This window comes from Symphalangus syndactylus, chromosome 2 (assembly GCF_028878055.3).
Source record: "Symphalangus syndactylus isolate Jambi chromosome 2, NHGRI_mSymSyn1-v2.1_pri, whole genome shotgun sequence".
Classification (NCBI taxonomy): domain Eukaryota; kingdom Metazoa; phylum Chordata; class Mammalia; order Primates; family Hylobatidae; genus Symphalangus; species Symphalangus syndactylus.
The window spans coordinates 142,324,119-142,349,031 of record NC_072424.2 but is presented as its reverse complement, the minus strand read 5'-3'; the positions used below and the strand labels follow the sequence as shown (position 1 = coordinate 142,349,031).

General features: G+C 39.0%; 1 long non-coding RNA gene across 1 annotated transcript; it reads right to left on the bottom strand.

Moving 5' to 3' along the window:
* Positions 1–3,227: 3,227 nt before the first annotated feature.
* Positions 3,228–24,717, bottom strand: LOC134735905 (uncharacterized). Its single transcript, XR_010119491.1, has 3 exons — positions 24,619–24,717; positions 4,865–5,415; positions 3,228–3,821 (listed from the first exon to the last, which is right to left on the bottom strand). It is a non-coding gene; the product is annotated as an uncharacterized lncRNA (long non-coding RNA).
* Between the last annotated feature and the right edge of the window lie 196 nt (positions 24,718–24,913).

Here is a 24,913-nt window from a genome sequence, read left to right as displayed (position 1 = left end):
AGAATTCACATCTATCGTGTTGTTTTGTATGTTTGTTTGTTCTCCCATCTTTCAAAGCTACATGAGTCATTTCCTCTCATTTTTCTTGTTCAAGAGAAAATTAGAAAAGAGAGGCTAAAATGATCAAAGACAGGAGGGGGGTGTGTACTCACCTCTTGCTGTATCAGAGCTTGTCAGAGAAGAAAAGTTTGAAGTCCATAGTTTTTAAGGAATAAGTCATAACCAAGCCGTGTGAGCTATTTTCCCACCAACAACTTAGAGTTGAAGAAGGTTTTGTTTAAGTATTCATGTAGCAAAGTTACTTCAATTGTATTTTTGATAGTAACATACTGTGGACACTAATGAGGTTTTTTGATGATAGGTAATAATAAGAGGTGTTTCAGATGGCTTAACACGGTAATTTTTGAAATTTTAATTATTAACTAGTATTTATATGTGGTTCTTAAAAACATGATTTTTGCATATATTTTATTGGAGAAGAAAGAATAAATTCTATAGTTTGAGAATTTTATTAGGAAATTAAAATTGCTATTCTTTAGATTTGCATATATCCAAATGTACTAAAACTATCTCTTGGATTTTCTTGTTTATAATATTCCCAATGGTTTACAGACTTGCAGAGTCATCATTCCTAGAGTTATAAAAAGGCAATTTTCTGCCTCACTAGTTATTTTCATATAAACAGTTGAGTACATTTAGGGGTTACATTGGAGCCTATTAATAGCAAAATAGACTCTTCTAGAAACAACATTAAAACATGTTACAAAGTCCCAGCATTTACATCACATTGTATGGGTGCCTTTGGAGCCAAGTGGTAAGGGCAGGGGCATAGATTTGGAGCTAGTATTAATTTCTTAAATTTGTTATAAATATTATAGATGGCGATATATACATATATACAATGCAATCCAGATTTTATAGAATTTGTGTATATATATATATATATATATATATATTTTTTTTTTTTTTTTTTTTTTAGGCAGAGTATCTCTCTGTCACCCAGGCTGGAGTGCAGTGGCAGGATCTCCGCTCACTGCAAGCTCCACCTCCCGAATTCCCAGCCATTCTCCTGCCTCAGCCTCCCGAGTATCTGGGGACTACAGGCGCCCGCCACTACGCCCGGCTAATTTTTTATATTTTTAGTAGAGATGGGGTTTCACTCTGTTAGCCAGGATGGTCTAGATCTCCTGACCTTGTAATCCACCCGCCCCGGCCTCCCAAAGTGCTGGGATTACAGGCGTGGGCCACCTCGCCCACGCAGAATTTGTATTTTTTAAAGGCAGTGTTAAGCTTTTGGGAAGGGAATGATGATATTAATAGCTCCATTTTACAGATGAAAATGCAGAGACTGGTTAAAACAAGTAAGCTACCTATTGCAGAAGAGAATGCAAGTGTACGTCAGATTCTCAAGCCTATGCCACATCACACACACACACAATCACACATTCAGCACAGACTGAATGAGAGAAGGAAAATCACATGTAACCCAGAAGATCTGAATATAGGGTCTAAATATCCAGAAGGAAATACAAAGGAATCTGGAAGAAACACTATAAATATCCCATAAAACTCAGATCATTTACTATATAAATTCTGATATATGGCATAATTGCATTTTTTGGACAATCATGTAAAAATTGTACATTTTTCATTAAGATTGCAAATGGCAAATCAAACTAATTCATGGAGAATGTTGCAGCTATTATGTTAATTTTTTCCATGGTACACTTCCTCTCTCTCGTTTTCTCTCTGTGTTTCCTCATGTGGGAATGGGAGGCTGAAGTCAATGACATACCTTTTTCAAAACTGAAGCCTTCTGATACTATGGTTTTAAAGCAGCTACAAAATTATGCTCTCTTACTTTTTCATACAGACAACTAACAAAAAAGTCTAAGAAGTGGAAAACATACATTAAGGAAACTCCTACATCCAACAGTCTTGAGAAAACTAACCGTTTTTGACTTCGAGACTTGAATTTGTCTTGATGTGACCTTTAGTTTCTTAAGAAATTTTCCCAGAGTTCCTTACACATGAAGCTTAACAGCAAGTGGCAAGAGAAGATCAATAGTGGGAAGGTCCTGAAGCAATGAGGCTGGGCATCCTGACACAGTTCTGTCCACAAGATGATTGACAACATGACATTTGAGCCACTCCTGTGTGTCATCAGATGAAGATGGGGGTCACCTCAGGATCATGAGTTAAAAAAAATGGCATGTGACCTATGGAACCATGTCTTCAGACAGAGCTGTAGCAGCAGGCATGCATCAGTGTGCCGGGCAGCACTGTGAGAAGGAATGATTCATTTTCGTCCAGAAAGGCAGCCATCCAAGAGGCAGAACCCTAAACAACGACAGGTCTCAAAGCTGAGGCTACCACTGTGCTCCAAACAATATGTGTCTGTTCTACTGAAATAGCTGCTGTGCACGCTGTCAGGAGTGACATTTGTGACAGTACTCAGCGAAGGACAAATTCGTCGAGATGGCACCTTCTGGGAGGTTGTCAATACAGTGGACACTTAATGTCACTGCAACAGATTTGATAAAAAATAATTTGTTTATTAAGGATTTAAAGTCACTTTTCCAGTATCTTAGCTTCTGATGATCTATGGCAAGGTAAACAACTAAAATAAGGAAAATGAACTACAAATGAAGATAAAGTCCAAAGAGATGGGACCTTAAGCATTTCACTACTAAACTGGGCCTGTAGCGTTAGATTGATGAGTAACATCATCGAAATAATAACAAAGTAAGAGTGCTTTTCACACAAAACTACAGAAAATTGGTAACAATTCATTGGGTGCAAGAATTCAAACAGTGGGCCTCTTTGACACATCTTCACTACCAAAGATAACATTAGAAATATATCATGATACCATGACACTCCTCTGAGAATAAGAGCTGTCATGAGAGAAACATATCTTCAGTATGATAACACACACACCAGCGTTTTCACACTATTAGGAAAGTCTACAAAAATCAGATTTATCCTTTTATGCCATATTTTAAGTACATGCCACATGGAGTGAGAGGACAGTGCTAGACATTGATGGTATAGGGATAGAAAAGTTCTAATTCCTGTACCTGAAGCAAATCAGGCCAGACCACCAGATACTTTTCAGTCCTGAGGAGTAGACTGTCAAACATGCAATAATTAAAGCACACTATGGTAAGTACTATGATTTAACTTATAAATAATATGCTAAAAAAGCAGAGAAGAGAAATGCCTTTTGCTGTTTGGGGAAAGAAGAATGTGAGGTGTATTAGTCAGAGTTCTCTAGAGGGACAGAACTAATAGGATAGATGTATATACGAAGGGGAATTTATTAAGGAGAATTGACTCATGCGATCATAAGGTGAAATTCCACAGTAGGCCATCTGCAAGCTGAGGAGCAAGGAAGCCCGTCTAAGTCCCAAAACCTCAAAAGTAGGGAAGCTGACAGTGCAGCCTTCTGCCTGTGGCTGAAGGCCCAAGAGCCCAAGACGCCCTGGTAAATCACTGGTGTAAGTCCAAGAGTCCAGAAGCTGAAGAACTTGGAGTCTGATGTTCCAGGTCAGGAAGCATCCAGCACAGGAGAAAGATGAAGGCCGGAAGACTCAGCAAGTCTGCTCATTCCACTTTCTTCTGTCTGCTTTCTCTAACCACGCTGGCAGCCAAGGGGATGGTGCCCACCCAGACTGAGGGTGGGTCTGCCTCTCCCAGTCCACTGACTCAAATGTGAATCTCCTTTGACAGCACCCTCACAGACACACCCAGGAACAATACTTTGCATCCTTTCAGCCGAATCAAGTTAACACTCAATATTAACCATCACAGGAGGCTTTCTGCAGAATAAAATGTAAAAGATGAGTCTTGACTATCCGCAAAGAGTTGGCTATTTGCAAGAAGTTGCAAGGAATTTGTTGAGAAGAATTCCTGGAAGAGAGAGTAGCTTATTGGTTATTAAGTTAGTGTGAGAGGTCTAATGGGTTTCAGGTACCGCTTTTGAAATATTTTAGTCTCAGGACACTTTCTGGTCTTAAAAGTTACTTAGAACACTAAGCAATTTCTGTTTTTGAAGATTTTACTTATTAATAAATACTGTATTCAAAATTTAAAAATAATTGTAAAATATATATTTATTAATATATTTTAAAATAGCAATAATAACTAATTGTTGACATCAGCTTATTTTATGAAAAATCACTATTTTTATTAAAAGAAAGTAGCAGTTAGAGAAGTGGCATTGTTTTCCATTTGAAATCTATTAATATCTGTCATAATAGAAGACAGATGGATTCTCATCTGCTTCTGCATTTCTTCCATTGAAATATGTAGTTTTAGTAGAAATTTATAAGGAAAATTTGGTCTCACACAGATATGTATCTGAAAGAGGGAGAAGTATATGTAGCTTGCCTAGAAAATTGTGGCTATTCTTCTTTAATATTACACCAAAACTCAGCAAATCGTAGTTTCTCAAAGTTGAATTGCAATGTAGAATATATAGCAATATCAACAAGCTTCTCATTTATTGTTCTTATTTTGATCTATCTTGTAAATTTCAACAGATCTTTACCTATGCATAATTTTGGTCATTTGGAAAATACTGGCTTTAGTTAGGTCTACAGATCTTTAAAACATGGTATATTTTATTGTAGAATTTTTTAAAAATCACATTTGTTAAATATCACCACAGGTCTTATCAAATCTCTGAAATATTAAGAAGTATTTAAGCTGATGTTGATTGATAGTTATTTTCCAAAATACTAAATTAAACTTGAAGGCTAAATTTTAATCATTGGCAGTAAATACTATCAGTTGTTTTCCTTTGATAAGAACTTTTATACTAATTAAACAAAATGCCAGTTAAATAGTCAAATATTAATACCTGCAATAAATGACTGGTTCATTCTGTTAAGTATTCATGAAAAAGCAGGTAGTTCAATCTGCCTCTCAAACTGTTCTGTAAGTGCTTTACCTTGCGATAAATGCTTTAGGCATACTTCTCATTGCATTTTCCAGTATTACAAGATGGGATGCAAAGATTGAGATTTAATAAATTGATACATTTTGACTCTTTATCAAAGACGTTTAGCATTTTCTTGAATCATAGGTTGTGGCCATGGAGAATTCATTGAGTTCAGTTTGGTGTTACTGACTTGAGTCTTGCTTCTAAGGGATGGGCAAATTCACTGCGACTGCTTCCAAGGGCAAATGGCAACATAGTGTTAATAAAAAGGTGATAACTTATCATGACTATAAAATTAGTCTTGATGCACAGCACTCTTGTGCATGGATGGAGTTTCTATGGGCAGCCCCCATGGTTCCATAGTTGAGTCCTTAGGATCTGTGAACATGCTGAAATTTCACTTCCTGGATTGTGTTATGCAGACAGTAAAATAGAAGATGGCCTGGATGTGCCCAATCTCATTACAGGAGCTGTGGACAGGAGAGGAGAGCAGATCTCAGAAAGTTTGAAACATGAGAACTTTGCCCACTGTTGCTGGCTTTGGAGATGGAGGAGGTCACAGCCAAGGAAGGTAGGCAGCAACTAGAAGATGCTAGAACTAACTAGAAGTGGAAAACAGCCCTGGATCAACAGCCATCATGGGAACAGGACTGTAGTCCTATGACTGTGTGAAACTGAATTCTACAAACAACATGAATGAGGCTACACATGGCTTTCCCCTGGAATATCCAGTAGGCAGACCTGCCAACACATTGATGGTGGCCTTGGGAGACCCAGGACAGGGACTGTTCACATTTTACTGGACTCCTGACCCATGGAAACTGTGAGACCATAAATGTGTGCTGTGTTAAGCCAAAAAGTTTGCAGTAATTTGTTTGACATGAATCGAAAATTTAGAAATAGAAATAAATACACCATAAAAGGGTCTCTGGGACTCTCAAGGGCCCATAGCCTATACTTTGAGAACTGCTGGCTTAAGACATCATTTGGTACACAAGCAGGGGAGGACTCATCTGGGACCTGTGCTACCCCTGCATTTTGTACTTTCTTACATTCTGTTTTGGCACAAATATCTTTCGTAAGCTGAATTCAGGCTTTTCAAGTTCAACTGAATCAAGTTTCAGCATTGTGAGATGAAAACTTGGGCACTCATGGCTACATTTGACCTACAGATGACAGTGTGGCCCACATACACTGGACCAAATCGTTTTTTAAGTTAGGTGGCAACATTTAAATGTCAAGAAATACAAATGGTCGCTGGGGGCAGTGGCTCACGCCTGTTATCCCTGCACTTTGGGGAGCCAAGGCAGGAGGATTGCTTGAGCCCAGGAGTTTGGAGCAGCCTGGTCAACACAGGGAAACCTTTCTCTAAAAAAAAAAAAAAAAAAAAAAAATTAGCTGGGCATGGTGGTGTGTGCCTGTGGTCCAAGCTGCTTGGGGGCTGAGATGGGAGGATTGTTTGAGCCTGGGAAGTTGAGGCTGCAGTAAGCTGTGATCACTCCACCACACTCCAGCCTGGGTTACACAGCAAGACCTCATTCAAAAAAAAAAAAAAAAAAAGGAAATATAAATGGTACATATACACAATAAAAACTATTCACCATAAGAATAAATGAAATCCTGTCTTTTGCAGCAACATGGATGGAACTGGAGGCCATTATCTGAAGTGAAACAAGTCAAATACAGAAACACAAATATCGCATGTTCTCACTCCTAAATTGGAGCTAAAAAACGTGTACACATGGACACAGAGAGTTGAATCATAGACAATGGAGACTCCAAAAAGTGAGGGGGTGAGAGGGGGTGGATGATGAGAAATTACTTAAATACTTAGTTATTACATCAAACACCCTGATTTACACATTACACAATCTATGCATGGAACAAAATTGCACTTGTACCCAATAAGTTTATACAAATAAAAAAATCCAGACTGCTTTAAAATCCAGGCTTCTCTAAAAACTCACAACGTACACCAAGGTGAACCCTGATTCTGTTAGGATAACGTTCAGTTGAAGCACACCTATTCTTCCAAGAATGTGCCTTCCAACGAATCTGAGGCTCCACACCTGCTCAGGTGCTCCGCGTTCATCTTCTCGTTCACCTGCGGCATCTTTCACTTCACCTTCCTGATGCCTGTATCCAGTATCTCCCAGTTAGCTTGGGAGATGGACTGAGTCAGGGGCCAGGTGATTTCCTTTTGGGGAGTCCCTTCCCTTTTTCTTTTCCCCTCTATATCCCTGGGGCTATATTTCTCCTTGGCTATAGCTATAGACTGTTTGCTAGAAGGCTGGACTCCTGCTTCACTTAGTGAAGCTTGATTTGCCCAGAGAAGGGGCAAGAGAAACAGAAAGAGAAGCAGTCCAGATGAGAGAGAAGGTGCTTTAACTTTGATTGCTGCAGATTTTCTTGGCATTTAAATGATGAAGCAGGTATGATTTGGGAAAGATGCTTGCAAGGTTCCTAACTGGAAATTTTTAATTTTTTTTAAACTTTTTTTTGCTGATTTTTAGATCCCGGGGTCCAGGTCCAGCCCATGCTGTGGTCTGAAGGGAGTGGGTGGATGAGCAGAAAGAACACTGGGGAAGGGAGAGGGAGGCCGTATGCAGGTGAATATGGTTTTATTCAGCATCAGCCCTCATCAGCAGCTTTCTTACACTAGCTCTTTACACCGTGTACCCCGTCTTGGCTCTGGGTGCCAGTGTGCCTGCCACGTCAAGCCATGTTGAGCTGAGCCAAGCCCCATGCACAGCATCAGCAGGGCAATTATACCTTCTACAGACAACAGTGGCTCCAAGCCAAGCAGGAAGTTACATAAAGAGGTTATATAACAAGTGGAGGTGTGCTCCTGGATGCCAAACTCCCTGCATCATGCAGGCCTGGATATTCACCTCGGCCTATTCCTTGACCAGAGCACATCCATGTACCTTACAGTGACAGAAGCCCCTTTTCAATGTGCATATCTATTGTGAGACTTTGGGACATTTCTAAGCATGAGGAATGTGATAACCGTGAGGGGCTCTTAGCTGCCCTTGTATCAGAGTGTTAATTGCAAACACAGAGAGTTTAGAGCTGTTTTAGCTTTCACCAGGCACGCTACACTTGTGGTCAGGTAACACCCTGCTGCTCTTTTCAAGGGGCAATTTATAAAGTCATTTTGTTTTTTTTGTTTTTTTTTTTGAGACAGAGTCTTGCTCTGTCACCCAGGCTGGAGTGCAGTGGCGCGATCTCGGCTCACTGCAAGCTCCGCCTCCTGGGTTCATGCCATTCTCCTGCCTCAGCCTCCTGAGTAGCTGGGGTTACAGGTGCCTGCCACCACGCCTGGCTTACTTTTTGCATTTTTAGTAGAGATGGGGTTTCACCGTGTTATCCAGGATGGTCTCGATCTCCTGACCTCATGATCCACCAGCCTTGGCCTCCCAAAGTGCTGGGATTACAGGCGTAAGCCACCGTGCCCAGCCGATACAAAGTCATTTTCAAATAGATTCGTCAAACCAGATAATTTTTTAAAAAGTTTCTTGGATTGCATTATAAACAGAAAGGCACACAAATCATAACTAAACAGTTCAATGATTATCCCTAAATCGACACACTCATGAACCACAATTCACTTCCTTGCAATTTTTACCTAACGAGGTGTCTGATGTGATAGCCATCCTGAAAATCTTTTCTTCTGAATATACTCTCATTGATTTGAGTTTGTGGTTATAATTATATCCATCATGTTGGAAAAAAAAAAAGGGATCTGCAGTAGATCAGAAAACAATTGTTCTTTTTCTGTCCCCACTGAGCTTTCAAACCCACTCTGTGGGACAAGTTTTTCTCCTGCGTGTGAACAAAGTAGAGCACAGATGCAATACATTTTCAGTTCACTCTTTAGTGATAAACAATTTTCCAATCATTTTTATCCATCCACGAATAGCCTCAGTTCCATCATTAAAATGTTTAAGTCAAGTGAAAAAAGAAAACATCTTAAATTCACTGGAGATGAACTTGATTGGTTTAAGCTTGCTAGAAGACAGGGATCCTGTTGTTAGGGAAGGGATTTTGTGGTCTAATATTCCCCACCCTATTTAAGAACTTTGTTTTCAGATTCCTGTAAAGTTACTGGTGTAGAACAGAAAAAAATAGAGAATGGGCCGGAAACTGATCCTGTCCTAAAAACTCTCTGGACATGATTATCACCCGAAGGTGCCTCTGTCTAGGTTTGACATAATCTACTGACTCATTCTCTTTGCTCATTTGTGAGTCTTGCAGGGACCCTGCTGCCCACAGCTGAAGAGCTTTTGCCTTCAGCATTCTTGACCCAACCATTTGTGCCTTAGCCTTTTGTGATCCATGCATCGGTTGAGGTCATCTTTCCATTCCAAATATTTTACCCGGAGAAGATCCAGGGAAAATCCAAGTTCTCGCTCACATCCACTACCTCATGACACTGTCAGATAGATAAGATTCCAGGGGATGCAATATTGATCTCTGCAAAGGGGTCCTGGCAACCTCTGTTCATAAAAGTTTACAGGAGGCACTCCTTGCTGAGGGGCACTGCAGAGGAAACAGAGGGGACGTTTTCTTCAAATAAATGATCCTTCTAATCACTTATTCCTACCCTCATGTATCCTTAATGTAGTGATAGCTAAGAATATACAAAACGTGTTTCTGGGACCCCTTTGGAAGTCTAACCTGGTGAATATCAACCTAATTTTGGAATATGGACACAGTAGGTGCCTATTAACATGCAATTTCACTGGAGGTGACTCAGAAAAGAATCCTATTATTGTTTTGTGATACAGTATATGAAAATCTTTTTGAAATCTTGCTGTCCATGTAAACGTGCTGTCCTCTTTAGCTTGGTTTTGATGCAGGAGACGTCCTGCTCCTTGTGAAGTGGGGCTACCCCATAGGTAGTGTGCCTGGAGCAGCAGCTCAAAGGCAGTTCTGCAGTCATATTTACATCCACTTTTAATCACATGCAAATGAAAGGGCAGATTATGCAGAAATCTATAGAAAAGGGTGGCAACTTCTGGTCATCAAGTCATTGCCATGAAAAGAGGTGGTAAAATCTGGATGTTGCCATGGCAATGGTAAACTGACATGGCACACGGATGGGAGTGTCTTGTGGAAAGCTGCTTTTGCTGTGTCCCTGTTTTAGCTAGTCCTCAATTTGGTTTGATGTCTGAGCCCCACCTCTGGAGTCAAGACCTACCTCCTGTGCCGAGTCCTGCCTTCTACTTCAGTTTCACCCATAGATCTGTGTGCATATCTCTGATGCCATTAATACTTTAATTAGCAGTTGTCAGAAACAGGCATGATCAGGGATCAAGTGCACAGAGTAGGTGAAGATGACTGCTTCTGAGTTGGCATAATGTGATCTATCAACACTGCTCATGTATGAGCGAAACTGCAGTGCCATCTAACCTCACTATTCCATTGACATCTATGTTATGTTCAAAAGTATGTACTATGATTTTTTCCAAATATTTTGTATAAATCCACAGAAATTAATTGTATTTCTTAAGAGAAGTTAATTCTAAAGAACATACAAGAAACACAATAAAAACTTGGCAGTAAAAGGAAAACTATTTTAAAGTTGAGATTTCTTGGCATGAGCTTCTGAGATGCTAGAAATTGATAAACTAAGTTTGAAGATCATTAGAAAATTATCAGTGTGAGTAAAAGGCAAATTAAAAGCTGAGGAGAATATTTATGACATGAGAGGACAGTGATTAATGCTTTTATTATTTGAAAGTCTTCATGAAATCAGTGAGCAAAAGACAATGACTGCATTACAACTGAACAAATGTATAAAGAGCAATTCATAAATTACCACGATAAAGTCCAAAATTGTTAATAACCTAAGCAATGCAAATATAAAAAATTAGAAGCCATTTTTCATCTTTCAAACTGGCATTGGTAAACAGTAATACACAGTGTTGGCAAAGATTCAAGATAGTCTCATGCAAAGCTGATAGAAGAGAAAAAAGGGTTATAGGTCTCAATATGGAAAAGTAAATAAAAATACTTAAAATATGCATACCCTTTGACCCATTAATCTCATATCTAGAAATTTAAATCAAGGGAATATTAAGGGATGGGTGCCAAGATTAGCTACAAGAATGTAGAGCATTGTGTCAATAGTGAAAACTTTGAAAACAAAATCAAACATAAAACACTGGATCAGTGGTTGAATAAATTTGTATTTCTTCATAGTGGTATACCTTCAAACCACTAAGTTACATAGAGCAAATTAAATGAAAAATAACTATTCTTTCGGAACTTATATTTACTGAACGTCTGCTTTGTGTGTGGAACTCTTCTAGCTACTGATGATAAAGTAGTGAGCAAAACAGTTAAAATCCCTATTCTCACATAGCTTACCTACTAGTGAGTGCAAGATAATTTCCTATAAGTGCTTTAATAAAAATAATACGGATTAACGCAATAGAATAAACCAGATTATGAAATAGTATATATAGCATGAACCCATTTTTATTTTTTAATTTTTGTGGGTACATAGTAGGTATATATATGTATGGGGTACAGAAGAAGTTTCGATAGAGGCATGCAATGTGTAACCTTCACATCGTGGAAGATGGAGTATCCATCCCTTCCAGCATCTGTCGTTTGTGTTACAAACAATCCAATTATACTCTTTTAGTTATTTTAAAATGTGCAATTAAATCATTATTAACTCTAGTCACCATTTGTGCTGTCAAATACTAGGCATTATTCATTCATTCATTCATTTTTTTTTTTTTTTTTGAGATGGAGTCTCGCTCTGTCATTTAGGCTGGAGAGCGGTGGCGCAATTTCAGCTCACTGAAACCTCTACCTCCTGGGTTCAAGCGATTCTCTCGCCTCAGCTTCCTGAGTAGCTGGGATTGCAGGAGTGTGCCACTATGCCCAGCTAATTTTTGTATTTTTAGTAGAGACAGGGTTTCACTATGTTGGCCAGGCTGGTCTCAAACTCCTGACCTCAGGTGATCCACCTGCCTTGGCCTCCCAAAGTGCTGGGATTACAGGTGTGAGCCACCGTGCCCAGCTCATTCTATTTTTTCGTACACTTTACATAGCCTCACTTCCCTCTCACCCCCGACTGCTACTCTTCCCAGCCTCTCGTAATCATCCTTCTACTCTCTATCTCCATGGGTTTAATTGTTTTAATGGTTAGATCCCACAAATAAATGTGAACAGTCAATGTTTGTTTTTCTGTGCCTGGCTTATTTCACTTAACATAAAGACCACCAGTCCTCCAGTTCCATCCATGCTGTTGCAAATGACTGAATCTTTTTTTTCATGGCTGAATAGTACTTCATTGTGTATACAGACCACCTTTTCTTTATCCATTCATCTGTTGATGGACACTTAGGTTGGTTTCAAATCTTGGCTATTGTGAACAGAGCTCTAACAAACATAGTAGTGGCAGTTATCTCTTCAATATATTGATTTCCTTTCTTTTGGGTATATACCCAGCAGTGGGATTGTTAGATCATATGGTAGATCTCTTTTTAGATTTTTGGGGAACCTCCAAACTGTTTTCCATAGTTGTTTTACTAATTTACATTCCCACCAACAGTGAGTGTGTGAGGGTTCCCTTTTCTTCACAGCCTCATCAGCATTTGTTATTGCCTGTCTTTTGGATACAAGCCATTTTAACTGCGGTGAGATGATATTTCACTGTAGTTTTGATTTGCATTTGTGTGATGATCAATGATATTGTGCACGTTTTCATATGCCTACTAGCCTCATAGAATGAGTTTGGAAGTATTCTTTCCCCCTCCATTTTTTGAAACAGTTTGAGTAGTATTGCTATTATTTCTTTAACTGTTTAGTAGAATTCAGCAGTGAAGCCATTAGGTCCCAGGCTTTTCTTTACTGGGAACATTTTTATTTCAGCTTCAATTTCTTTACTTGTTATTAGTCTGTTCAGGCTTTGGATTTCTTCCTGGTTCAATCTTGGTAAGTTGTATGTGTCTAGGAATTTATCCATTTCTTCTAGATTTTACGATATATTAGCATATAGTTGCTCATAGTAGCAACTATCTTTTGACTACCTGCAGTATCAGTTGTAATGTCTTCTTTTTCACCTCTGATTTTAGGTATTTGAATCTTCCCTCTTTTTATCTTAGTCTAGCTAAAGGCTTGTCAATTTTGTTTAACTTTTCACAAAAACCAACTTTTTGTTTCATTGATCTTTTGTATTATTTTATTTCAATTTCATTTATTTCTGCTTTGTTCTTTATGATTTCTTTTTTCTACTAATTTTGGGTTTGGTTTGCTTTTGCTTTTCCAGTTCTTGAAGATGCATTGTGAGGCTGTTTATTTAAAGTTTTTCTTCATTTTTGATGTAGGCACTTACAGCTTTGAACTTTCCCCTTATATTGTTTTTATTGTATCCCATAGGTTTTGGTCTATGTTTCCATTATTATTTGTTTCAAAAACCTTTTCAATGTCCTTCTTAATTTATTCATTGATCCAATGGTGATATAGGAGCATATTATGTAATTTCCATGTAATTGTGTACTTTTCAAAATTCTTCTTGTTATTAATTTCTAGTTTTATTCCACTGTCATTAAAGAAGATTCTTGATATTATTTCAATTTTTAAAAATATTTTAAGACTTGTTTTGTGACCTAACATATAATCTATTCTTGAGAAAGAACCATGTGCTGAGAAAAAGTATGTGTGTTCTGCAGCCATTGAGTGAAATGTTCTGTAAATGTCTATTAGACTCATGTGGTTTATAGTACAGATTAAGTCTGATGTTTCTTTGTTGATTTTTGGTCTGGAAGATCGGTGCAGTGCTAAAAGCAGGGTGTTGAAATGTGCAACTATTATTGTATTGGGATCTATCTCTCTCTTTAGCTCTAATAATATTTGCTTTATATATCTGGGAGCTCCAGTGTTGGGTGCATCTATTTACAATTATTGTATTCTCCTGCTGAATTGACCTCTTTATCATTATATAGGACCTTCTTTGTCTCTTCTTATATTAATAAATGTCTTGAAATTTACTTTGTCTGATGTTAGTAAAACTCCTGGTCTTTTTTGGTTTCCATTGGCATGGAATATCTTTTTCCATCTCTTTATTTTCAGTCTATGTGTGTCTTTATAGGTGGAGTATGTTTCTTATAGGTAACAGATCAGTGGGTCTCTCTCTTTCTCTTTCTTTTAAATTCATTCAGCCACTCTACGTCTTTTGATTGGAGATGTTAGTCTATTTACATTCAGTGTTATTATTGGTAAAGAAGGACACGCTCCTTCCATTTTGTTATTTGTTTTTGGTTGCTTTGTGGTCTTCGCTTCCTTTCCTTTCCTTCCTGTCCTCCATTAGTGAAGGTGATTTTTCTCTGGTGATATGATTTAATTTCTTGCTTTTTATTTTTTGTGTATCCATTGTATGTTTTTTCTTTCGAGGTTACCCATGAAGCTGGCAAATACTATCTTATAACCCATTATTTTAAGCTGATAATAACTTAGCACTGCTTGCCTAAACAAACTAACAAGCAAAAAGAAAACTAGTAAAGACTCATCACTTTAACTTCGTTATTCTTCTTTTTAACATTTTTTGCCACTATTTATATCTTACTATACTGTCTATGTCTTGAAAAGTGTTGTAGTTATTATTTTTGATTGGTTCATGGTTTAGTCTTTCTACTTAGGATAAGAGTAGTTCACACACTACAGTTACAGTGTTAGAATGTTCTGTGCTTTTCTGTTTACTATTAGCAGTGAGTTTTATACCTTCAGGTGATTACCTATTGCTCATTAATATCCTGTTCTTTCTGATTGAAGAGCTCCTTTTAGCATTTCTTGAGGTATGAAAGCCCTCAGCTTTTCTTTATTGGGGAAAGTATTTATTTCTCTTTCATGTTAAAGGATAATTTCACCAGATATACTATCCTAGAGTAAAGTGTGTGTGGTTTTTTTCCTTCAGCACTTTAATTATGTCATGCCACTCTCTCCTGGCCTGTAAGGTTTCCACTGAAAATTCTGCTGCTGCCAGATGTATCGAACTCCACTGTATTTTATTTGTTTCTTTTCTTTTGCTGCATTTAGGATCCTTTGTTTCTCTTTGATCTATGGGAGTTTGATTATTAAATACCTTGAGGTTAAATCTGCTTGGCGTTCTATAACCTTCTTGTTTTTGGATATTAATATTATTCTCTAGGTTTGGGAAGTTCTCTGTTATTATCCCTTTGAATAAACTTTCTTCCCTTACCTCTTTATCTCTTCTTCAGGGCCAATACCTCTTAGATTTGCCCTTTTAAGGCTACTCTCTATATCCTGTAGGCATGCTTTATTTTTTTTTATTCTTTTTTCTTTTGTCTCCTCTGTGTATTTTCAAATAGCTTGTCTTCAAGCTCACTAATTCTTTCTTCTGCTTGATTAAATCTGTGATTAAAAGACTCTGATGCATTCTTCAGTTGCATTTTTCAACTCCATAATTTCTCCTGTATTTTAAATTATTGCAATATCTTTGTTAAATATATCTGATAGAATTCTGAATTCCTTCTCTATGTTATCTTGAACTTCATTGAGTTTCCTCAACACAGCTGTTTTGAATTATCTGTCTGGAAGGTAACATATCTCTGTTTCCCCAGGATTGGTACCTGGTGACTTATTTAGTTCATGTGGTGTGGTTATGGTTCCCTGGATGGTGTTGATGCTAGTAGATATTCTTCAGTGTCTGGGCATTGAAGAAGTAGGGATTTCTTTTAGTCTTTGCAGTCTGGGCTTACTTGTCCTTCTTGAGAAAACTTTTTGGAAATTCTAAAGGACTTGGCTATTGTGATCTAAGCTGTATCTGCTTTAGGGGGAAACCCAAATCCAGAAGTGCTGTGGTTCCAGCAGACTTGTAGAGGTACTTCTTTGATGGTCTTGGACAGGATCCAAAATAATTTTCTGGATTACCAGACAGAGACCTTTGTTCTCTTGCCTTACTTTCTCCCAAACAAGCAGAGTCTCTCTCTTTTTTCTGAGCCACCTGGACCTAGGGGTGGAGTGACATAAGCACCCGTGTGACCATCACCCCTAGGACTGAGTTGAGTCAGACCTGAAATGAGCACTGCACTGAGTCTTGCCCGAAGCCTGCTCTAATGACTCCCTAACTACTGCCTATGGTTGCTCAAAACCCTGGCACTCTAAAATCAGCAGATGACAATTCTAGTCAGGCCTATGTCCTTCACTTTGGGACAGCAAGTTACCCCAGGCCCTAGGGGCATAACGAGGTGCCAAGCGGGAGCCAGGAGCTAGAGCCAAATACCTTTGAAGTCTACCTGGTGTTCTGCTGTACTGCAGCTGAGCTGGCAGTCAAACCACAAGGCACAATCCTTCCCACTCGTTCCTCCCCTTGCCAAAGGCAGAAAAGCCTCACCTCATGGCCACCACCACCTCAGGCCCATTAGAAGTACAGCCAAATGGCCGGGCGTGGTGGCTCAGCCTGTAATCCCAGCACTTTGGGAGGCCGAGGTGGGCGGATCACGAGGTCAGGAGATAGAGACCATCCTGGCTAACACGGTGAAACCCTGTCTCTCCTAAAAATACAAAAAAATTAGCTGGGCGTGGTGGCAGGCACCTGTAGTCCCAGCTACTCGGGAGGCTGAGGCAGGAGGATTGCTTGAACCCAGGAAGCGGAGGTTGCAGTGAGCCGAGATTACACCACTGCACCCCAGCCTGGGCGACAGAGCGAGACTCCATCTCAAAAAACAACAACAACAACAACAAAAAGAAGTACAGCCAAACCACTGTCGACGTTCCCTTTAGGCCCATGGGTTCCTCAGTTAGCTTGTGTTGGATGCTGCCTGGCCTGGGGCTCACCCTGGCTCCTCTCTAGGCCAGAGTTGGTCCTGAAATGCCATCCAAGAACCAAGTTCTGGAACTGGGGACCTTAAAAGCCTGTTTGCTGCCCTAATCTGCTGTGGCCAAGATGGTACTTAAGGTACAAGACAAAGTCCCCTTTACTTTTTCCTCTGCTTTTCTTAAGTAGAAGGAGTCTCACTCTGTAGCCACCACAGTTGTGAATGTCTTCAGTTTCACCTGAGGTCAGCAAGTTTCAGCATCTCACCTAAGGCCCTCAACATAATACTTGGGTGTCACTGCTGGTTATTCATGGCCCAAGGACTTCTCACTTAGCAGGTGATGGATCCTTCCTGAGGGAGTTCTTTCCTTCAAGACAGTGGGCTCCTTCCTTTGGTTCTCTTCTGGCCCAGGGTATGTCTACAAATGTTCGGGAGCTAGGGCCTGGAACAGGGGCCTCACAATTCTGACTGGTGCTTTATCATGCTGTGACTCAGCTGGTACCCGAGATGCAAGACAAGCTTATACCCACTCTTTGATATCCTCTCCTCAAGAAGGAAAGAAGGGTCTGTTTTGGAGCTGTGAATTGTGCAGCCTGGGGTTAGGGGAGGAGTGATGCCAGCACTCTCTTAGCCACCCCAGTTGGTATCTCAATAGGTCATGTACTCTCCCGGTCCATTGTCTCAGCCCAGTTCAGCCCTAGGACTTGCTTAGGTGTTGCCGTCCTTGTGGTCTAGACTGCCTTTCAAGTTTATTTGAGGCCCCATTGCATCTTAGCCCATGGTGGTGAGGCTTGTAGATTTTTGCATTATCATTCTCTCATTAATTTTTTTTTTTATGGACATCCCTCCTGGCATGCTATTCACAATGAATTAGTCTCTCTCTCTCTCTCTTCACTTATGTACTATATCTATAGTACTTCATATATATATATGTATATAGATTATATTCGTATACATATTCATTTTGTTTATTCTTTTTCTAATTCAAATAATTTTGCAAGAAACCTCTTTACATTCTAGGACTTAAATTTCTATGGGCTAAATCAAAGAGTGAAGTTTTATTGTTAAAATATAGGTATATATATTATTCTTTATAATTTGATAGATACTGTCAGATTATTTTCTAAACAAAAGTAGTATTGTTTCTCACTCTCATCAGAAATGTTTGAAAATATTCTTTACCACACATACCCTATTGGAAATAGTTTTTGTAGCTTATATATTTTCAGCCTGACTGATAATGAAGTTATATATTATTGTATATTTATTTACATTTGTCTGAATACTAGTGAATTTGATCTTTTCGTACATTTCATGGCCTTTCAATTTGCACTTCTATTGATCATTATGTTTCAGTTGCTCTTGCATTATTTGTTTCCTTCTTGCAAATCTGTAGTTGTCATTTTATAACTAGTAATATATTATCATCTTCGTAATAAATTTTTCCAGCTCACATGTTTTTCTACTGGCATTTTTCACAGTAACTTTTGCTATATAAAAGTTTAAATTTTCCTGTAATTCAGTATGCCAATTTTCCTTTTAAAAACGCCTGGGCTTCAAGACTTGGTTAAAAAGAGAATCACTCCGACCCTTACTTTTAGTCCCCTAGGTTTTCTGTAAGCATTAACTTTTCTGTTGGCATTTAATTTTTTAATATTCAGCACCTTTAATTTATCTAAAATGTGTTTTAGAATATGGTTTAAGATATGTGTGAATGTAGAGTCCCGTATGTGTCTTCTGGATAGACAGCCAACTGTGGCAATACCATTCATTAAACAATCTATTGATTTTTGATTGAATTATGCTAATGCCTGTTCGACATACTGACATCCACATGTGTTTCACTGATTGATTTCTCTAATTTCATGTTTCAGTAGCAGTCAACTAGCTTATCATGTTTTACAAACACCCCAAAATGTCCTTGTTTTAAACCAACAAATGTTGATTTGCTGCTAATTCTGGACATGTGATGCACCTATTTTGAGATCTGTGGTGAAGCAGTCTCCATTTACGTGCATCCTTCCACTATCACACAGCAAAGAGAAGGGACACATGGTGAAGCACTCACTTGTGTTTCTGCCTGGAGATACACTCAGTATCTATGCTCGTATTACATTGACTAAAGCAAGTCACATGGTCATATTACCTTAAGAAGAATGGGAAAATACCAGAAGAAGTAGAATAATTATTAACAACAATAATGTTTACTCTTCCATACAAATACCCTACTGATTTGATTAGTATTTTGATAATGTGAATCGGTCTGTTTTATCAGTTTGAAAATTCCTTAGTCTTTTTCTCTTCAAATACTGCATCCACCACCTTTTCTATCTTTAGTCTCCTACTGGGGAAATAGACTGTGTCTGACTTTCTAATTTTATCTCCATTTTTTTTATTATTTTCCATTTCAGCCTCTTTGCCCTCTATGCTACAAAGAGGACAAAATAAATTATTTTGAGGTATTTTTCTATCCAATAATTTCTTTTCCAATTATGTCTGTTTTAAAAAATATATAGAAGATTTTACTTCATTTTTAGCATTTTTCATTTGCAGAAGTTCTGGTTAGTGTTTTTGCAGGATTGCTAAGATATTTTTAATAAGTCCCTATTTTCTGAAGTTCTTTCAAACTTAATTTACATTTATGCAATCAGAGTAAGATAATTGCTGGTATGGTTTGGCCCTGTGTCCCCACCCAAATCTCATCTCAAATTGTAATCATCATGTGTCAAGGTGGGAAGTGATTAGGTTATGAGAGTGGACTTGTCCATATTGTTCTCATGATAGTGAGTGAATTCTCGTGAGATCTGATGGTTTTACAAGTGTTTGGCAGTCCCCGCATTGCCCTTTTATTCTCTCGCCACTAGGTAAGACTTGCCTTGCTTCCCCTTTGCCTTCCACCATGATTGTAAGTTTCCTGAGGCTTCTCCAACCCATGCAGAACTGTGAGTCAGTTAAAACTCTTTTGTTTATAAATTACCCAGGCTCAGGCAGTATCTTTATAGCAGTTTGAGAATGAACTAATACAGATAATTGGTACCGGGAGTGGGGTACTGCTATAAAGATAACCTGAAATTATTAAAGCAACTTTGGAACTGGGTAATGGGCAGAGGTTGGACCAGTTTGGAGGGCTCAGAAGGCAGAAAGACGTGGGATAGTTCAGAATTTCATAGAGGCTTATTGAGTGCTTTTAACCAAAATGCTGATAGTGATATAGATAATGAAGTAGTGGATAAGGTGGTCTCAGATGGAGATGAGGAACTTATTGGGAACTGAAGCACAGGTCACAATTGCTATGCTTAGGCAAAGAGACCAGCAGCATTTTTTCCCTGTCCTAGAGATTCGTGGAACTTTAAATTTTAGAGACATGGATTTAGGATATCTGCCAGAAGAAATTTCTAAGCAGCAAAGCACTAATTTTGAACACATTCAGGTCTATGCATCATTTACAGAGATGATTTGAAATTGGAACACATTTTTAAAAGGGAAGCAGAGCATAAAGGTTTGGAAAAATTTGCAGCCTAACCATGTGGAAAAAAAAAAAAAAAAAGAAGAAATTTTCTGGGGAGGAATTCAAGCCCAAAGAACTTTGCATAAATAACAAGGAGTCAAATGTTAATACTTAAGACAATGGGTCAAATGTCTCCAGGGCATGTCAGAGTCCTTAGTGAGAGCCCCTTCCATCATAGGCCTGGAGGCCTAGGACAGAAAAATGGTTTTGTGGGCTGGGCCAAGGGCCCTACTGCTCTGTGCAGCTTCATTACATGGCGACCAGCTGCTCCAGCTCCAGCTCTGACTAAAAGGGACTGTGATGGTTAATATTAACTGTCAAATTGATTGGGTTGAGGGATGCAAAGTATTGTTCCTCAGTGTGTCTGTGAGGGTGTTGCCAAAGGAGATTAACATTTGAGTCAGTGGACTGGGAGAGGCAGACCCACCCTCAATGTAGATGGGCATCATCCAATCAACTGCCAGCATAACTAGAATAAAGCAGGCAGAAGAAGGTGAGAGAAGTCAACTTCTTGAGATTTCTGGCTTTCATTTATCTCCTGTGCTAGATACTTCCTGCCTAGAACATCAGACTCCAAGTTCTTCAGCTTTTGGACTCTTGGACTTGCACCAATGATTTGCCAGGGGCTCTTGGGCCTTTGGCCACAGACTGAAGGCTGCACTGTCAGTTTCCCAACTTTTGAGGTTTTGAGACTTGGACTGGCTTCCTTGCTCATCAGCTTGCAGACAGCCTATTGTGGGACTTCACCTTGTGATCCTGTGAGTCAATTCTCTTTCATAAACTCCCTTTCATATATGCGTCTATACTATTAGTTCTATCCCTCCAGAGGACACTAATACAGATTTTGGCACTGAGAGTGGTTCTAGAGGAACAGAATTTTAAGAGTGGATTTTTTTGTTGCTGGTTTTGGGATTTCTGAAGTTGGCTGCTTAATCTGATTAGACCCAAAATGCTAGGGTCTCTATTTTTAATAGTATGCAGAACACTGATAGTCCCTGACATGAACTGTTTAAAGAGTTATGCAAAATAAATGCATTTAAAACTTCTGATTTACTGCTCTTGAGAGGCAAGAAGTTTAGTGATTGTATACTTAGTACCTTCAACCGTATGTGGAGAACCAAGGAATATAATGAAGTTTGATTAATTGCTCCTAAATTCGCTGAACAAAATTATGAAAGAAAAGGATGAGCTCAGGGATTCTCACTCCCGGTTCCAGAAGCATATACTGAGCCTCCAGTCTTCTACAGTTTCCTTGAGTGAGAGTCTTATTTCCTGTAGAAAAAGGACTGAAATTGTGGAAGATCAGACACAAGCTCTTTTCATGCGAGTGGCTGACCAGCAATGAAAAGTGCTCTCTCAGTCTTGCCAGGGCATTGGTTGGAAAAGAATGGGACCCTGCAACTTGAAATGGGGGTGTGTGGGAAAACCCTAATGAAGTTGAAGACACTGAGCTTGTAAACTCTGATGAGGCCTTTTTGCCAGAGGAAACAGGGGCTTTTTTGCCCCCATCCCCAGTGGTGGAAACATACCCACCCCACACATGCTGCCATCAGCCTTTTCACCTCAGTCTGATAAGATAAACCATGCACTGCTTGAGGCAACAGTGATGGCCTCCTCTGAGGCAGTTGCTAGATGATTCTGCTCAGGATTCACCCTCAACACACCTATTTGCTTATAGACTAGACTCAAGTACTGGCAGGTTCCTAGAGGTGAGGTTCAGAGTGTGACTCATGAGGACGTGTGCTACACTCCAAAAGAACTTCTTGAGTTTTCTAATGTATATAAGCAGAAATCTGGAGAACAGGCATAAGAATGGATATTAAGGGTATGGGATAATGATGGAAGGAACATAAAGTTGGATCAGGCTGAATTTATTGATATAGGCCCACTTAGCATGGACTCTGAATTTAATGTTGCAGCTTGGGAAGTTAAAAAAAAGTTGAATGACCCAAAAGGCTGTCAGTTTTGTGTGGGTCTAGAACAGGAGAAGGCTCTGCAACAGGTCCAGGCTGCTGTGCAAGCTGCTTTGTCACTTGGGCCATATGACCCAGCAAATCCGATGGTGCATCCCTCAGGCAGACAGGGATGCTGTTTGGAGTTTTTGGCGGGCACTTATAGGTGAATCACAGTTGAGGCCTCTAGGATTTTGGAGCAAGGCCCTGCCATCTTCTGTAGATAACTACTTTCCTTTAGAGAGACCACTCTTGGCCTGTTACTGGGCTTTGGTAGAAACTGAACGCTTGACTATGGGTCATCAAGTCATCATGTGACCTGAACTGCCTATCATAAACTGGGTGCTTCCTGACCCATCTAGCCACAAAATTGGGCATGCATAGCAGCATTCCATCATCAAGTGGAAGTGGTACATACGTGATCTGGGCTCAAGCAGGTCCTGAAGGCACAAGTAAGTTACATGAGGAAGTGGCTCAAATGCCCATGGTTGCCATTCATTCCACCCTGCCTGCTCTCCCCAGCCTGCACTGATGGCCTCATGGGAAGTTCCCTATGATCAGTTGTCAGAGGAATAGAAGACTAGGGCCTGGTTTGGTTCTGCATAATATGCAGGCACCACCCAAAAGTGGACAGCTACGGCACTACAGCCCCTCTCTAGGACATCTCTGAAGGACAGTGGTGAAGGGAAATCTCAGTGGGCACATCTTCTGGCAGTGCACCTGGTTGTGCACTTTGCTTGAAAAGAGAAATGGCCAGATGTGTGATTATATACTGATCCATGTGCTGTAGCCAATGGTTTAGCTGGATCGTCAGGGACTTGGAAGAAGTATAATTGGAAAATTGGTGACAAAGAAATTTGGGGAAGAGGTAGGTGGATGGACCTCTCTGAGTGGCCAAAAACTGTGAAGATATTTGTATCTCATGTGAATACTTATCAGTGGGTGACCTCTGCAGAGGAGGATTCTAATAATCAAGTGGTGATAATAAGCACTGAAGATGGGAATGTGAAATAAAATACATTTCTTTGAAATTTCCTATATTTTACCTGAAGTAATTAAATAATACCTCCGAGATGACTCTAAGTTAAAAATGCATATTGTAATTCTTAGAAAAACTACTAAAAATGATTTTAAAAATAGCTAAAAATTCAATACACTAAATCAAATGGAATCATCAAAAAAACTTTTAAAAGAATGACTAAAGGAGAAACAAAAAATAGAAAGGAAACAAATGGCATAATAGCACACCTAAAAACAATCATATCAATAATGATATTATATTTAATAAACTGAATAATCCAATCCTATGACAGGAATTATCAGGATAGATTTGGGAAAAGTCAATTGTGTTCTGCCCACAAGAGAAGAGTTTACAACACACAAACATAAATGGGTTGAAAATATAATATTAGAAATAATATTTCCTTAAAACAATAAACATCAGAAAGGAAGAAAGGAAGAGACATTTTATTAATAAGATTCAAACTAGACTTCAAGGCAAAGAATGTTACTAGAGAAAAAGTGAGAGAGAGGTCTTAAAATGATAAACCTGCCAAAACATAAAGAAGTTATAAATACTGTATTTTGTGCCTAATGAGAGAGCTTTAAAACAGGAAGCCAAAACTGTCAAGATTTAAGGGAGAAACAGGCAAATCCACAGCACATTTTGGAGGTATTAATAGACATGGGTGGTGATATTCATGCATGTTTCTTTGTAACTAATTGGACAATTAGAGAAAAAAATAACTCATGATATAGTAGATCCTAAGGACATTATCAGCCACCTTAACCTAGTTGACATTTCTAGAACTGCTCATCCAACAATTGCAGAATACATTATTTTCAAGTGTCATATTAAACCACATCATATTCTCCCAATACTTCCTCCTCTCTGAACTTCACAAATCCTTGTCTCTTTAGCTTTGTATTTTTGTTTCTTCATTTGGCTAGAGCTTTCTCTCAAACAGTGTTCTATGAGGAATATCTTCATTGAATTTTTACGTACTCTAAGGTTAGATTTTTTTCTTTTTCATGATGATAGTTGTATATGTGATCCTTCACTCTGAAGCTTCTATTATAAACATTTTGTTTTCCTGACACTACCCTACACTATCTTCTAAGTTTCTTTTATGTCCTTCAGATGTCCCTTTTTTATGCTGTATGCCTCAAAATAGTTTCTTAACTTGATTTTGCAGACCTCAGTCTCAACGGTGACCAAGCTGTTCTCCAGTGCATTTACTGAATTATATAGTAAGAAAATCTTATTTTTTTGTTGTTTTTTAAATCCCTAGAAAGATGTGTGTGTGTGTGTGTGTGTGTGTGTGTCTGTGTGTTACACTCAAGCTCCTTCAGTTTGTGCATGGTCTCTTTCTCTCCTCTCTCTCCCTCTCTGTCTCTTAGATTTGTGGCCCTTACCTGTGTCTTCTTGGGGGTCAGTGTCCCATTTTTTCTCCATGGCCTCCCTCTCTCTAGCTGTTTGGCTACCCAACCCAACCTAGATGGTAGGCTGGTTGTGTTGTATACTTGTTTTGTGACTCTGTTCCTTGCCCCTTCCGCCATCACAATTGCATAGAAGCTGAAGAAATGCCCTCCGTCTCCTGCTGAGTATTGGGAGAAGATTTTAGCTCTCTGGCTAAAATTTCTGGCACATGGAAGACTCAGCTCCTCTCATCAGGTGATGAGGCTCTTGGCTTTTAATATAACAGAATAG